This window comes from Danio aesculapii, chromosome 22, assembly GCF_903798145.1.
Source record: "Danio aesculapii chromosome 22, fDanAes4.1, whole genome shotgun sequence".
NCBI classification, from domain to species: Eukaryota; Metazoa; Chordata; class Actinopteri; order Cypriniformes; family Danionidae; genus Danio; species Danio aesculapii.
In genome coordinates, this window is record NC_079456.1 from 31,381,080 (window position 1) to 31,399,214 (window position 18,135).

The 18,135-nt window shown below is 34.8% G+C and overlaps 1 protein-coding gene across 2 annotated transcripts in view; it reads left to right on the forward strand.

Moving 5' to 3' along the window:
• Window positions 1-2,464: 2,464 nt before the first annotated feature.
• shoc2 (SHOC2 leucine rich repeat scaffold protein) overlaps window positions 2,465-18,135 on the forward strand; it is a 39,826-nt gene continuing 24,155 nt past the window's right edge. The window contains exon 1 of one of the 2 annotated variants that reach the window (XM_056447821.1): window positions 2,465-2,533. The gene's annotated coding sequence lies outside the window, so the exon portion shown is untranslated. Of the gene's footprint in view, window positions 2,534-6,836; window positions 6,986-18,135 lie in introns of those variants that run through there. The other variant, XM_056447820.1, reaches the window with a different exon arrangement.

An 18,135-nucleotide genomic window follows, 5' to 3' on the forward strand; every position in this document is an offset into this window, starting at 1 on the left:
TTTACCTAAAAAAAAGTTTTATACTGAAAGAATGGTCACATATGGGTGATTTCTCTCAGATTGAAGGGTCTAACTGAGAATATGTATGAATATCATCCCTCCAGCTCATTCCTGAATTGAGGAATAAGTCTCAACTGCCCCATGTTGCAACTGTCCCCACTCTCCCCATATTTCTTTTGGCATGTCTTAAAACTGAATTAATGAATTTATTAATTAATATCATATATATATATATATATATATATATATATATATATATATATATATATATATATATATATATATATATATATATATATATATACACTTGAAGTGAATTATTAGCCCCCCAGAATTATTAGCCCCCGTTTATTTTCCCCAAATTCTGTTTAACAGAGAGAAGATTTCAACACATTTCTAAACATAATAGTTTTAATAACTCATTTCTAATAACTGATTTATTTTATCTTTGCCATGATGACAGTCAATAATATTTGACTAGATATTTTTTCAGGACACTTCTATACAGCTTAAAGTGACATTTAAAGGCTTCACTAGGTTAATTAGGTTAACTAGTTAGGGTAATTAGGCAAGTTATTGTATAACGATTGTTTGTTCTGTAGACTATTGAAAAAATTGCTTAAAGGGGCTCAGAATTTTGACCTTAAAATCGCTTTTAAAAATTTAAAAACTGCTTTTATTCTAGCCAAAATAAAACAAATAAGACTTTCTCCAGAAGAAAAAATATTATCAGACATGCTGTGAAAATTTCCTTGCTCTGTTAAACATCATTTGGGAAATGTTTAAAAAAGAAAAGAAAAAAGGAGGGCTATATATAATGTATTATCTGCTGTCTGACTGATCTGAAATCTCTAGATTAAAAATATTATATATTCTAATTATATTTATACTTACTGCAGATTAAACAAACAAGCAAACAAATTAAATGAAATGACTCAGCTATCTAATCATTGAATGAACGAACAATAAAAATAACCTGTCTTTATTACTAAATAATTTGTTCTGCTAAATAAATAGTGTTTGACATTGTTGTTTAACCTGTATTTGAAATGATTTGCTCCCAGTATATATAACCAATGGTGGAAAGAATACTGAAAAATCATACTCAAGTAAAAGTACCATTACTTGCCCAAACATTGAGTGCAAATAGAGTAAAAGTATCTGTTGTAAATATTACTCAAAATATGAGTTAAAAAGTAGACCTTTCAAAAGTACTCAAGAGTAGCGAGTAGTGTATAACTGTAAGAAAGTTTCGTTCGTTCGTGCGTCAGTCCCATCCTTTCTTCCTTCCGTCCGTCCATTCATTCCCTCCTTCCTTCCTTGCTTTCTTCATTTATTCATTTATTTTTTCCTTCGTTCTTCCCTTCAGTTGTTTACTCATTTATTTGTTTCTGCATTCTTTGTTCATTCCTTCATTTGGTTCTTTGTTCATTCATTCATTCATTCATTCATTGCCTGGCTTGTTCAGTCGTTCCTTGTATCTTTCCTTCATTCATTTGGTCCTTCCTTTCTTCATTAGTTCAGTCCTTCCTTCATTCATTTTATTCCTTCATTCAAGTCCTTCCATTCTTCATTTGCTTCATTTAGTGATTGTTTAAGGCCGTTTGGCGATTTCAGTCATCAGTCGACATCCGTCATCTTTTCATCAGTGACATGCATCTAAACAGTCTCTGAGTCATTGATTGTAAAGATTTTGGACATCTTCTTGGACATTTTAAAGCTTCCAAAAGGATTGCTGCATTTATAAAGCATCTATCTTCAGGTTGTTCAGTATGATGCGATTTACCTTCTATGTGTGATTTGATTGGACAGGAATCGCAGATCTGATTTTTCACCATAGACAAAAAAAATAAAAGTATTGACTGCAGGTGTAAGGAAAATAGTAGAGTAAAAGTACCAATACTGCACTAAAATGTACTCAAGGGAAAGTAAAAGTACACATTTTTAAAACTACTTAGTAAAATTACAATTCCTGAGAAAAACTACCCGATTACTGTTATTTGAGTATTTGTAATTTGTTACTTCACATCACTGTACATAATATAATTACTATTATAATATAAAATAATTACTATTATGTTATATTATAATTACAATTATATTATTGGATTTTTATTATAGCTTTGGACGATCATATTTAAAAAGAAAATAGGCTAATAATAGAAATTTTACTTAAAAAAAGAGAAGCCAATTCCTGGACAATTGTTATAAATATTACTATTGTGCACAGCATTTCACTTATTTGCAGCTTAAGTGGCTCTAAATAGTTGCACTTAATGACAAAAAAAATAAGTATTTCTGTTTCGTGGCAGTTCTGTCCTCCATTTCTCTTCTCTCTCTCTCTCTCTCCACTGAGGACTCCCAGGGCATTTTATTGCGTCCGATATTTCCGAAACACAAATAAAGCGGAGCTCCAGAAGTCTCGTGACGCGTCGGTTCTGCGTGCGTGTGACGCGCGTCGGGGAGGGAGCGCGCGCTGCAGCACTGCTGGAAAGGAGGAGGAAACAGGGATGGCGGAGTCACACCTCTGAAGGTAAAGCACTTACACGGCTCTCGCGGCTCACAGTCGCACCTTCCGCGGCGCGGTGTTTGTGTTCGGCCCGGGGAGACTCCGCGGTCGGCGGTCAAGCGCGCTCGACGCACCGCTGTCCGCGTCCGGTCCCTCTGAATGCACTCTTTTGTTCAGTCCCGGAATGGCCGCTGCTTTATGTGTGTGTTGAATGTGTTTTCTATTTTTTTTACGTATTCCGTAGGCTTGAGAAAAGAAAGAGAGCGAGGGATTGTGCGTGTCTGTGCGGGGGAATGAAGAGAAAGGTGCCGCGGAAGCCAAGTATGCGCGCGGAATGCGACAGTAAACAAAAGAGTGATTTGTCCCAAAATGGTCATAGAGTCAGAGTCAACAAAGCTTTATTGGCGTGATAGTTAACATTTACGACACTGCCAAAGCGTGTTAGATTACACACACGCATATTTAACAAAATACAAATGAAGTTGAAGTGAATGTAGCGTTGAAGGAAGAGAGACTTGGTTGAGAAATAAAAGGCAAGGAAATATACCTTTATCAGTGTCAGTTTATCAGACAGAGCACGACTGGTGCTGCGCGCTCACGCACACTAGCGATTCGTGAACGAATTGTTCTGTTGAATCGGATCTTTTGAGTCAATCGATTAAACCGGTTCCAGAGAATTGCTCTGAAATTCCATACATAACTACTATAACTATGGAGTCTAACTGGAAGGGCATCCGCTGTGTAAAACAAATGCTGGATATGCAAAAAACTTATTAAAGAATAATTAATTATTACCTTTTCTGGTGAGATTTTGACGTGCACATATGATTGACACTTTGCTAAGGCCAGGGGAAAGGATTTGTGATCTGCTGCTGGCTGTCAGGACACATAATAATGGAAAATATGGTACATTGGAATCACCACATGTATTTGTATATAGAGATGTAGCATTCACAAAGTGCTTATTTAAATTGTTTACCAATTGGCCTAAACAATTTGATCACAAATCAGACTGGACTTAATTTTGGACTCATTGGATCTGTTCATTTGACTTTATTTATAATTTTTTATTTAAATATATCTATTGATTGGCTTATTACCTGATGGTACACTTGCAAAAATCCAGAGATTTTTACAGGTAGATTTGAAGAGGTAGATATCTTTTGGCACAATCCGACAGGATACTAAGTCAGAATAAAGCATACATGGGTTCAACAAAAGCATACAATCAATCAACAACCACTGAGGTCAAAGTTCTTAATGAATATTATATTATTAAATAAAAAAGCTATTTACCTGTTGAGAAAATTATACGTTTAATCACAAAACTGGACTGTTGCACTTGCTTGGATAGGGCAGGTTTAAAGGGATCATTTTGAAGGTTGGTTTCAAGCCTTAATAGGTTTATTGTCTCTGTTGAACACAAGAAGATATTTTGAAGAATGTTGGGAATTAATAACAAATAACAACCATAGTAGGAATATATATATATATATATATATATATATATATATATATATATATATATATATATATATTCCTACTATGGTATATATATATATATACATATACATATATATATACACTGTAAAAGTCAACATGGTTATAGTTTCCAAGATTTGTCAAAAAAAGAGAGAAGAAAGAACAAGAGTTGACAAAATTGACTTTTTTTAAGTCAATTTTTAAAGCTTAATTCCCTTTAAGCTGGCTAAATAATTTAAGAAATGCTTCATATGTCATTTGTTGTGAACCAGAAGCTTCAGTTCTGACAATATGATCATAATGTGGTCAAAAGTGCACAGGTGATTTGTTCACAATAAATTCTGTGTTATCCATTTAGAAATTAGACGATACATTTACATTTGAAGTGCCATGTGCAATTTTCCTCTAAAATTACCATTTTCCTCTGTTTATGTTCAGTTATTTCACTTAAAAGGCATTAAAATTAACTTATTCATCACCATAAAAGTGATAAAACAGGTCATAAACACAGGATCCTAAAAAAATGCTCATTGTAAAGGAAAATTTCAGATGGCACTTAGAGACGTTTGCATCTAAACTCTTCATTTCCAACTGACCTAAAAGAGATGGTTAATCTGAGGTTAAATTTCTGTTATTTACTCACCTTCCTCTTGTTAAAAATGTGTATTTTTGTGTTCAGTTTCCCCTGAAAAATGTTTTTGAAGAATATTGGAAGCTGGCAGTCATTGACTTAGATTGAGTCTAAAGATTTTTTTCCACTATGGACGTCATGGGTTCAAGTAGGCTCAAACAGAATCTAGACCTTTAGAAATCCGATTTCTTGAGTCTTCATTCAATCTTTTTATTTACTTGTGTACATTTGTAGACATATACATTCAGATTTTATATTAATTTCAGTAATATTATTGAATAATATGAAAATGTTTTGTAAATGTAACATATTCTGCCTTTTTTGTGGATTAATAATTTAGTTTTGTCTTTTTTGTCATAGACCAGGGGTGCCCAAACTTTTTTGTATGAAGGGCCAAAAACCAAATATCATTGAAACCCGTAGGTCCAAGGTAAATATACCAAATTATATTACATTAAAGTTGCCATGGGTTATTTCCTAGTATTACAAAATAAGCAGAAAACATCACATTAAATGATGCTAACTAATGCAGTATGACTTTTAAAATATAAACTGTAACACAGTGGAGTTCAGTGGTGAATACACTAGTCAAGCAGAATCAGCCTTTGACTTGATTTGCTCACCAAAGTCTCTGCTCTGTCTTGTTGGGGGACAGTATGTACATTTAAACAAAATCTGATTCATTTACGCCATTTGATTTAAACATTTAATTTTTGTTAGATTTTAATAATAGAACAAAAAAAGAGATGCGTTCAACTTAAATTGACAATCTTGAAATCATCCCCATCATTCTTCCTCTCTTCTCAGATGGGATGGCGCGCCAAAACAAAGGTTTACCATGGACCAACTTTAGCCTATGGGAACCAGTTAGGGCATCACTGTCATAGACCCACTGTAGCTTTGCTTACCAAACAAGTGGTTGTTTTCTGATTTGCGTCCTAAACTCTAACATTAAAAAAGTTTTTATTTTTTACTATGCTAGGTTTTCAGCTCCTATACTGTCAAAATTGTTTCACATAAGTCTGCACAGATTTTAGTTTTGTTTGTTTGTTTTTACAAAATTCTGCGGAGAAATGTCCGCAGAAGAGGATTAAAACATGTTTGAAACTGAGAAAAAAGTTTCTCTGATCTGTATTTAAAATACTACTGTTAATAATTAGGTGACACAGTGGCGCAGTCGGTAGTGCTGTCGCCTCAAAGCAAGAAGGTCACTGGTTCGAGCCTCGGCTGGGTCAGTTGGCATTTCTATATGGAGTTTGCGTTCTTGTGGGTTTCCTTCGGGTGCTCTGGTTTCCCCCCACAGTCCAAAGACATGTGGTACAGGTGAATTGGGTAGGCTAAATTGTCCGTAGTGTATGAGTGTGTGTGGATGTTTCCCAGAGATGGGTTGCGGCTGGAAAGGCATCCGCTGTGTAAAACAAATGCTGGATGAGTTGGCGGTTCATTCCACTGTGGCAACCCCAGATCAATAAAGGGACTAAGCCGACATTTAAAAGATACATATTTGTACCCAAATAGTCCACAGTGGTACCTAAAAGGCCCATATTAGTACCCAAATGTACCTAAAAAGTATTTTTGAGGTACCATTATGGACCCTTCGAGGACAAATATGTACCTTTTAAAAGGTACTGCACCAGCGACAGCTCCGGTACCTTTATTTCTGAGAGTGTAACGGTTCATACATTGTGAATGCATAATCGCACCAATCAGTCTATGCTGAAAAAAGCCATTCAATAATCTCAAACCGGCAGCACCGATAGACACCGAAGAGTTCACAAGATGTGGAGAAAATCATGCTTTCTCATTAATTAGGTGTTTGTTTGTGCATATTGCCTAAAAATCACATCAAATTATATGCATTGTATGTATAGTTTGTCCTAAAGCCAGAATAGTTAATCAGGTCAGAATACACTAAATATTCAAAACACTTAAAACTTAAATATTTTAAAGAATAAATTAGATGTAATTAAATAACCGCATACATTTGATTCACTGAATCATGTATTACACAAACTAACATTATCGAGAAAGTTGACCTCACCCCAAACGTCAATGTATAATTCGCACACTGGGTGAACTATCCCTTTAAAAGAACAGTCTATGCTATTCAAGCCGATTCTTCAGAACCAACCGCTCGAAAGAGTCGACTCGCGGACTCTCCGAGTCTGACGCACGCGCACACGCACGCACCCGCTGCGGATTGAGCTCTTCCCGCTTTGAGCTCGAGCTCTGCCTGAGTGCCGTTAGGCGGATGACAGTTTGTTTTCACTGAGGGCCTGTCTGAAGAGAACAACGAGCATTTACATCCCCAGACACGGGAATTTAACCGCTTCTCGTCAACATGAGACGGCTTATTCCAAAATGTACGTCTTTGGTGAGAAGTGTGAGGTGACATTTGTGTTTAACATGTTTTTTTGTGTGTGAGCTCGCGCAGGGCTAATGCTACTAGCCTGTTAGCCGCAGCTGAAGGGTGGCTAATGCTAACAGACAGATTTCCTTAGCCAGCTTTCAAGCTATCTGTTTGTGTTGTCATATGCCACGACATTGCGAGTATGCTGTGAGTGTTTTTTCGTAATTTTTGCTTTTGTAATCTATGTAATGTTAGTCAGTATTAGTGACAGTTTATGTGGGCTTTTTGTGGTTTAAGAGTTAAAAATGGCTAGCTGGTTAGCTGTATCAAAACAGACGCTTGGCTCTCTGAATCTTTTCACACACTAGAATTGTATTGCTGATCGCTATGTTTTAATAAATGTTTTTAATAAAACATTTAAAATGTTTTATTATTTAACATTTAAACTTGTTGGTTTATAGTATGGCTATTGGTGTAAGAAACTAAATATTGGTGGCTTTACCTGACAGTGTTTTATGTAGGTCTTGAATTTATATACATACGCCTTTATTGTAAGTTATTTATCTTCTCCAAAGCCTTATATTGACTTTGCTATGGGTTTGTTGTCAATGTGTGTTGTGTTAGTTGGGAAAGAGTGCAACATTGCATAGCTTGTTTCTCAAATAAGTGATAAATCTGCCAGTTGCTTGAGAGATTTTTTTTTTCTTGCGAGATTTTTGCTTGGATCTCATGTCTTTACAGTTTCGACTTTGTGCTTGTGTGTTATTTCAAGCTTGTGTGCAAGTGCATTTGTAACCTACTTTGGAGGAATGTGGGTTTGATGGCCTTGTTTTGAAGCAACTATCCTATAGTAAAGCAGTGTCATATACTGTAGCTAAATGAAATTATGTTATGATATTATTATGAAAAAACTGGATGGAAGGTTTCTAGCCTGACTATGATGTAAAACCCACCAATTTCAACAAAAATATCAGTTCAAAGTGTGTGCTGTACACAGTAGAACTCACTGTCTTTAATAGGGATGCACCGATATGGATTTTTTTGGCCTTTACGATAACTCTTCAGACTTGGGTGGCCCGATAGCCAATATATATAGGCCGATCATTGCGGAAAAAATGATTGATAAAGTTTATGATAAACCGCTGTGAGTTTTACTCAACTGCAGGCGAAACAGCTAAGCATTGAGCTCAGATGACTTTATGAAAAACAGAGCATAATATAAAGACAGAGGGCCCTATCATACACCCGGCGCAATTTGGCGCAAGGCGAGACGCAACTGTTGTTTGCTAGTTTCAGCTTGCAAGAGTCTTTTGACGTTTTGCGCCACGCTGTTTAAATAGCAAATGCATTTGCGCTCATATGTACGCCCATAGGAGTTCTGATCTAAAAAAGGTGTGTTGAGGTGCATTGATGGCGCGTTGCTATTTTGAGAAACTTTAATAGACTGTTCTATAGACCAAGAACAAAGCTGGTCTATTGTCCAGCGCAGAGCGCGTTACATGGTTTCTGCTACATTCATTCTTCCATAGCGGGGCGCCATGCCAAGATTCATTCCGCCACAACTACATTACAGCTTCTCATTCAAAACATTTTATTTTTTTAATAGCGGGTGATAATCGCACCAAAACATATTAAAGGTAAGTGAATTATAACAGCGCAAACTTTTCTGTAACCGCAGTAGTGCTGTGCGTCATTTGTTTAACCCTTTAAGGTTACGTGCTGACTGACTGACTGGCTGACTGACAGGTGCATGATGCGTGAGGCTAGCAAGCACGGCGTATAGCCCGTTTTACTTTATTGAAGGACGCATTAATACCGGAGGCATTCATAAATCTTCCTAGCAAATCTAATAAATGCTGGAGACATACTTGTTACATAAACTAAATCGCACCTCAGCAGCGTTTTTTGAGAGCGCACAAAAAGATCTGCGCGCTCTTATAGCAGCTTATATTTGAGGGGGCGTGCAAGAAGTTTTGTGCACTAGCAGAAAAAAAACACACGCAAGCAAAGAGATCTGCATGCTTGTAGGCTATTACATAAATGCGATCTCGACTTCTAATGCTGCGCTCACGACATTTGTCATTGAAATAACGCCACAGGTAGTTGGTAGATCTGTGTAAAAAAGGCCTGCTGCCACAGCTGGAAAAAATCCTAGAGGAAACACTGCGTTAGTTATGCATCTCGCTTACACATTGCTTAATACACCCAGGATGTACAGCAATAGGCAAGTATCTTTACATATGAAAAATAATTAAAATATTAAGGATACATATAGGATATAATAAGAATATATATAGGATATACATATAAAGAATTAAAATATTACAAAACATATTATTTTCTAGCCTACATAAATATAAAAACCATACATTCATGCCTTCATCTCGGGGGGGCTTTTTCAGTTTATTCATAACAATTTGCTTTTGTATAACGTTATCATTATTAGCAATATTATTTATTATATACATATTTATATTTGTTTTATTAAAAGCAAGCTTAGATTTGCCCCCTTGTCATGTTTTAAACAATATGAGGCATAGCATGTGTATTAGGTTATAACTCAGTTTTTTGACCACACTTCGATATTATTGTTTATTTATTAGTTTGCTGGAAATTAGAACTGAATTTAGAAATAGTTTTGAAACAAATCTTTGCGCATAACTAACAAAATTAATTATTTATAGGCTAATGGATGTCTGTGCGTACAAGAAGTTTCCCTATCCACGAGAGTGAAAGCGAAAGCGAAAGTAAAAAATCAGAGGGCTCATCTCTCATTCTCGCGCTGTAAATGGTCCGTTAACTGTTTTTTTCTCTAGTGAAGCATTCAGTTTTTACACTTACAAAGTCCGTGATGGAAATAGCAAATGCGCTATGGGACACTCGCTGTCCATATTAATTAAATTATATGTAGCCTAAATGGCACATATAGGGCTAATGTTTCTTTTACAAATAATATTGAGAATATTCTATATTCTATACTAAAACATAAAACCACTTAGCTAACACATATTTTAATCTCATATATAAATCGTTAATTGTTGTATTTTTACAGTCGCAATTAATAAAAAAATTAAGAAAAAACATACTTTTTAATAATAATATTGATTATTATTTATTTATTGCGAAAATCTGCTTTTACAATTTGGCACTTTCAAACCACTGCAGAATGTACTAACCAACAGACCCGTCATATAAGGTACAGACATTTCTTAATAAATAGCCCACTATAAATGAAAAGCATTAATGTATGCTTAAATTTTTGTTTTTACGAGGTTTGGAGGCGTAATGTAAATTCTGCTTTTAAATAATAGGTCACCTATAGCTTTCGTCTTGAGCCACAACTGTGTTCAAAATGGCATAAATATTTTCAAAGTGCACTAAGAAGGGAACACATGTCATTATGAAGATCGCTAAAACTGAACTGTAAAAATAATTTGAAAGCAAATTACACCTAAGAGAGATGACTTTAATGTTTTTTTAATCCTTCCAAGATTACATGTTAGAATGTTCTAAAGGAATAGGGCATTGGGGGAATAACTGGGAATAGAACACAGCCAGGAACTATGCTTCTTACTACAAATGTACAAGTTTGCAATGCAGTTTGCAAATTTTTGTTGGAACGACGGATTTGGGAAACACCAAATCAACAAACTTTGTAACAAAGGAACTTACGACCTTAGTTGGCTAACGATGGTTTTCAGAAACGCACCCCTTGATAAATTGTTGTGCATGCATTTAGTTTATTATAGTATTTAAAACATTTGTTAAATTTAAAAAAAAAACATTTATGTTGTTAAAAAAAAGTTCATGGAACAAGTAACTTGCTTGTTTTTACACAATATTTAAAATATTTTGCTAAGAAAAATATCTAAAATATAATTTTATTAAATTATTATTGTTTATTTTTGGTTATTAAAATATATTATTTAAAAAAGTGTTTAGCCCTTTAAGAGTGTAATATTTCATTCATAATGGTCTTAAATGTCTTAAAGCCTTAAATTTAACTTGGTAAAACCTGCAGAAACCTTGTGTGAACATCTTTTTTTAATTGTAGTATAAACTTTGTTCAGTCACTCACAGCCTTGATTGCTCTCACATTTATTTTGGTAGGTTTTTCCTATTGGACTTTCAGTCTATGTTGGCATGATAAACCTTTAATAAAGTGATGTTTTTAAGACTACAACCTAATTAAAAACTTGCCAATCCAAGTTTGAAGTCTGATAGGGCAGAACAGAAAATTTAGTTTGATTTTAAATTCAATAAAATAACATGTTTGTAATCAGAACTTAACTATAGACAACCATAAAAAGATATTTTTGTTTGGCTTGCAAACGTAAAAATCTAAATATTTTCTTGCAGATTCATGTGATCATTTTGACATTTTTATGTAGTCATGTCAAGATGGCTTTATTGTCATTTCAACAATATACAGTGCAGTACACAGTGCAACGAAGCAATGTTCCTCCAGGACCAAGGTGCTACATCAAACAACACAACACAGGACTACACACTACTATGAAAATTTAGAACAATGAATTATAAGTTTATAAGTTGAGATAAACTAACATAAGAATAAGTATGCAAAACGTTCAGAAAGCGACTGAAAAACCTGTCAGTTTTAGTAGATTGTTGTCATGTAAATGCACCCTTTTCAGGATCCGTTTCATAAAATTCAGATGCATAATCTCTGCGTGATGATTTAAGTATGTTGAAGCGTGGTAAGGAAGGAGAGATGTATTTTTTCCTGCAGTCGGATGTAAGATTAGGAGAAAGTTGTGCAGGATGACCCCTGCCTTACAGTGCTGTTCAACAGTCTTCGCCCACAACACACATCCAGAATCACTTCGGTTTTCTGCATATTAACTATCCTGTTGTGTTTCCTGTACTTTGGATGTTTCATTTGAGACTGTCTAATGGCTGCTAATTGTATCATGTCTGATGATCGATATCATAGTCTAAATCAATATTGTTGTGAGTCTCCAATCTAGACGGTAATCTAGTTATTTTCAAAATGATTGATAGCAGTTTGATTACTTTGTAATTGAACTTTGTTTTTGTTGTAATTAGGGCTGGACAATATATCGTTACAGCTTCGATATCGCAATGTGATCATCGTAATTGTCACATCGCAGGATATATGCAATGTTGATATTGTATCAGAATTTATCATTTGCACATGTTTGTGATGCCTGTGATTGACCAATGATTTTAAAAGAATTCAGGTATAAGAAATTATCATTTGTGACCTTAACTACGATTAATTTTAATGAATTATTTTTAGCATTCAGTTGCTGTACTTGAATACTGTTAGATGCAGGAAACGATGAAACTCTTTATTTTGATTTTATCTATTTCTTGAATGTATTTTATAGATGTGTTATAGTATGAAAATACTCACAACACGTGCAAATACAGAAATGCACTGCAAATAGTACAAACCACAACCAAAATGTGTCGGGGGACCCCAAAAAGTTTATAGATTGTTTATTAGATTTTCTGGAGATGCAGAATCATGCCAATCCATCTAACATTATAAATTCTTTCCAAATAGAGATATTAAGTCATCTGGTGAAATAGTATTTATGATGCAATATATATTGCAAAATAAACAAATATTGCGATGTTACATTTTTTTTGATATCGTGGATGCATCAAATGCAGACTTTAGCACAGCACTTGTTCGACTAAATAAAGGAGAAGGGAAATGTCATGTTTTTATATTCGCTATTATGTACAGTTCAGAGATATACCTGGTTTATTATACATGGTATGGAAGTTTTCTAAATGTGATGGTAAACAAAGTAAACATTCACATGAAAATCTTAAAAAAGTTGTTAACGCATGGAAAAGTGTTTGTTTGCTGAAATTCGGCTTTTGTAAACCTTATTACATAGTGAAATACATAATTATGAGTATACTGGTTATGAATATATCCAAGGTGACTTAAGAGAACACCAACCCGTTCTCTGTGGTTTTGGTATTGAGAAATAGCCTTAATCTCAGTCTAAATTTGTCATAAGAGATGAGATGATCTTGGCATATAGATATTTTACACACAAGTTACATGATTTTATTACTTTTAAAATTGTTTAAACAGCGGCAGCCTAAATAAATATTTTTACTAGGGTTTGGTATCGTTTGTGATTATTTCGATACTGCCACTAATTAGATACTTTTTAAAGCGATACTGGTGCCAAACCGATACTTTAAGCCACAAAATTATGGTGGATGACTCTAGAAAAATCATTTATTTGACAAAATCTTTTAAAAAATAATTTTAAGTTTAAAATAAACATCAATTCATATTTTATATATTTGAATTGCATTAATATATTTCCTTTGATCATTTGTTGGTTAGCATGAATTTAAGATTTGCATTATGAAATTACATTAGCTTACTACTAACCTGTGAAAAGGCTGTCATCAAAATACTGAACTCCTTTTTTAGGCTTGGGGCTTGTGATTATGTTTACATGGTTATCAGTAATTTAATGATTTGCCTTAATCTGAATAAGACAATAATATGATCAAGGTGTTTACATGAGTTGCTTTTTGAATGTTCCTTTCATGATCACACTTTATCATATATCACAAAATACTTAAAAATGACTTTATTTTTTTTTCATCTTCATAAACAAGATAATTAAATAACTTAAACTCAAGACAATCTTCCTTGTTCATTTATTTGACAAGTAACTTTGTACTGGTGTAGGAAAACACATTTTTAACATTCAAGTACATCAAGGCACATTATTGCACCTGTAAACTTTAACAGATAGGCCTAGCGTTGAAGTCAATTTATTTTGCCTCCACTTCCATTCATTTAAATTAATGTTTCTGAACATTTTCACAGTGTTTCCTAAAAAAAATTATTCTGGAGTCAGAAGTTGTATTTTTTATTGTTTATTTCTTGAATAAAATCTGTTTTTAATTAAAAAAAAAAAAAAATCAAGGTCAGAATTAATAGCCTTCTGATATACACAACAAATCAGTTACAAAATAATTTGACTAATTTAAACTTTCGTAGTTAACTGATTAAGTCTTTAAATTACATTTTAATCTGAATAAAAGACTATAAAATACTTAAAGGGACTTTGTCTGAATACAACTGTCTTGCAAAATAACTAGTAAAATATGCACTGACTGTCACCATGGGGAAAATAAAAAAGCAGATATTAGAAATGATTTAGTTAAACTATTATGTTTAAAAATGTGCTGTAAATAAATCATGCGTTGAAGGCGGAAATCAAAAATGAATGAAGGCAAAACTAAACAAGTTGAATATGACTTACATAAGCGTGACTGAAAACTACATTTGATCAATGTGTTACATCTGTTGTTTGGTACTTGCCGACTGTTTGTAAATTGAATACTGCATTTCCTAACGTAAAACTATGTACACTAGATTTCTGATTATGGTCTCTGCATAGATGAGCACTTCCTATATTAAAATTTGTTAAAATCGCTATTACCTGTATCAATTTGGGCGTCAACCTCTGACAAATGCAGGGAACTAGGCTAATGCCCGCAGCACCATCAATGACAGAGTGAGCAACTGCGCACGTTGCTGTGTCAGAATCCTTTCTTGTAAAATACGCTTTAGAACGCTTAGTTTAAGCAAATTTGATGAACGCGATCATGGGCTTTTAATTGTGACCCATATCCAATTCATGTCTTTACACTTGCCGTACAATTTACGATGCATGCATAAACGTGGGTTCTAGCATCTGTGCCACAGCCACTATGGAAGAAACTGTCTTGTTTATAGCTCTGCGAAATATGCGAAGCGTAAGCAGTGAATGGTTCAGTCCAGATTTACCCCCACGCAGTTTATGTAATGGTATGGCCCTGGTGTGTGTGTGTGTGTGTGTGTGTGTGTGTGCGTGTGTAGATGAAGATGTAGCCTTTGCCTGTGTGCGCACTGGTGTTGTAGGAGAGAATAAAGTTGTTCTGTGTAGCCCGCAGTAAGTGTATTAATAGCGACAAAAAGCAAAAGTTACAACACGAAGTTCGCCCAACTTTAAAATGATTTTGAGGCAGAGGAGGTGGGAAAGGGCCGTCATCGCAGCTCGCGCATATGGTTTATATGCTGTATGATGTCCTCCATCATTCAGAGGAATGTGTGAGAGAGATCTGAGGTCTGGTGGGAGCAAATTGTGGCGACTGACCACTTTCCTCCATGTTTACTCTGTTGTTGTTGTTTACCGCGTCGGAATCTCCACACACGCTCTTCCTTCTACATCATTAAACCGCGGAGAAGCACCACATTGTCACAAGTTTAATGATGATCAGAACAGAACGCCTCAATAAATCCGATCTGCCTGTTTACATGACAGTCGCATTGTCACATATCCGATTTATATCTGATTTATTTCCACATATGAAGGAGGCCTGAAACCGATCGCTGAATTAACACGGTCATCATACAGATCCGATCTGTGTCACATATGAACAAAAAATCTGAATTGGGTCACATTTATCTGCAGTGTAAACGGGGCCTTAAACTTTAACGGTACACAAGCAAGAAGTGCTAAAAGTTAACTGATTTTGTATGTCTGTTTGTCAATTTGACAAGCTCTGCACGAGTGGGCGTAACCGCCGTAAACTGCTGATTTTCAAGACAGCCTCCCTGCCGCAGCCAATCACCAGCATTTGATCCGGGCACGATAATGATGCAGGTTTTCTCCAAGTGGTGCTCACTGACGTTGACAAGATTATACCCTTGGGTATCAAAATTTGGTACCGAACGAAAATGATTTTTTCGATACTTGGTAGTATCGAGACAGTTCGGTCGGTGCTTAAAAAGTATCGAACTCGATACCCAGCCCTACTTTTAACACTATTTGGAGGTGTCCATGTTGCTGAGCAGCATATGTAAAACAATGAGAAGACTTATGCGACCTTGAAAATGTAATTGGCAGAATCGTAGAAAAGCTGAATTAAGATTGCGTGTAAGGTCGAATCGAGATCGCAATCTTTTTTCAATTAATCGTGCAGCCCTAGCGTACTCATTTTGCTGCTTGTGGGTTAAATTGTGAGTTAAATTAAAAAATATAAAAGTGTCCGAGATGTAACGGAGAGAATACAGTCATTTTTCAAAATAAAAGACTTTTTAAAATACAAGATCGTTCAGACTCGGATAATAAAATAAATTGGAAATAATTAATAATTTCTTGTGTGGCCTGGTGATGGATGACCACTGTTGTAGATTATATATTGTGCACACTCATTTCCAGTTGAACGAATGATGTGAAATAAAATTGCCGCTTGTTGTTTAGATGTGCTTAAAGTCAGTTTAGGTGTCCATATTTAAATCATTTGAGGTGTGTGAGTAAGGTGGATTTTTGTGTTTGTTTATGTGCACACGTTATGTCAGGTGTCTTTGGTTGCTACATCAGCTTTGGATGCATTTTTTTCAGGATCTTGCACCACCTGTTGAGCTTGTTCTTTTTGACACATTTGTGTTAGCATTTTCAATTGGTCTGAATTGTCTGAAATGCTGAAAAAAAAAAAAGTTTTACGCTTGGTGTATTTTTGTTATCAATCATGACTGTCAGCTATAAGAGCTTGTGGCCCTGTTTGAATGTTAAGAACTAGCTATTATTTTGTCATAATGCATGTTTTCAAAGCCAGAGTGCGTTTATTTGTTTTATTTTTTTTATTTGTAATGTTTAATTAGACTGTGTAATGTGCATGTTTGGATATTGATCTGCAAATGTTTTCTTTGTTTTACACTTTCCTCATTGTCAGACCTGTTCTGCGAAACCCAAGTCTTGCTCAGAAGTGGCATCGAGTGGCTTTTCTGAGAAATATCAGAGCTTTGGGAATTAAAAGGAGCTTATCTGAAGTCGTATGAGCTTACCTGCATCTAATTTAACAGAGATGTTACGGTGTAAAGAGTATAGTTGACTGTGGAAACACACTGATCTACTTTGAATTAAAAAAAGATATCAAATTGGCCTGTTCAAAATTCAATCACAGCATTTTCACAGGTCAGCACAAATGGCTGCGATTCACTTTCTGACTGAAATGTAAACAAGATTATATAGTCGAAGGTCTTGAAACTGAAAGTTACTTTGACTTGGCTTTGGTTAAACTCAGTTGCATGTTGAGTGAGAGCGGAGGTCAGTTAATGTTTGACACATTGCTCACTATTTGGGTGTGTTCACACTTGGCAGGTTTGGTTTGATTGCTCAGTCAATGCAGGTCTTTGAAACACAGCAATGGAAAAAATGAATAGACCATTTGAAAAGAATTTCTCTGAATTTATTAGGTATGGGTTTGTGTTTTATTCGACAAAGGTCTGATTGCAAATGTAAATATTGTCATTAACGGCTTTATTTATTTTCCTAAGAGTTTTCATTTATTCTGATTCAAAATCAGGGTTATTCCACCTTATATTGATTTCTTAGTTCTTCTAAAATTAAAAATTGGTGCTTGTTGTAAAAAAAAATTACAAATATGCCTGAAAACATGGTGTCTTTTGTTATTTTATTGCCAAAAAAACTTTAAATGACAAAATGTATATCTTTACTATTTTACGAAATACAACAACTTTGTTTTTCTCAGCTATAAATGGAAACTTAAATGGTAATTACAGTGGAACTTTTTTCAAGGTTATGTAAATGCTGGAGTCTGAACACTAAACATCTACTGAACCACAGCCAAATTAAGATTTTCTGTTTTGGTCTTGACTAAAAGTGTGTACACACCCTCAGTGGAAGGAATGTATTGTGTGACTAGGGTTGTCGCGGTATCATTAGTTCATCTTACGATACTATACCAGCTGAAGTATCACGATACCAAATAGTATTGCAATTAGGCATGGGCCAGTATAAAATTCTGACAGTATGATAACCTTGGACAAAAAATATCATGGTTTTACGGTTTCACGGTATTGTGATTTATTGCTCAAAAATAAGTTATTTTAAAATGTTTAAAAACATAAACTTTCCCCCATTGAACACAATATGTTTTATTTTAAGAAACATTTAAAATATTTAAAAATATTTCCAGCTTTTTGCCTCTGTTGCCTTGACTGCAGCTCCGCACAAGACGCTTGGCCAGGGGAGAAATGGTCGTGCCCAACTGAGCCTGGTTTCTCTCGAGGTTTTTTAATTCTTCACTTTCGCCAATTGGTGAAGTTTTTTTCCTCGCCGCTGT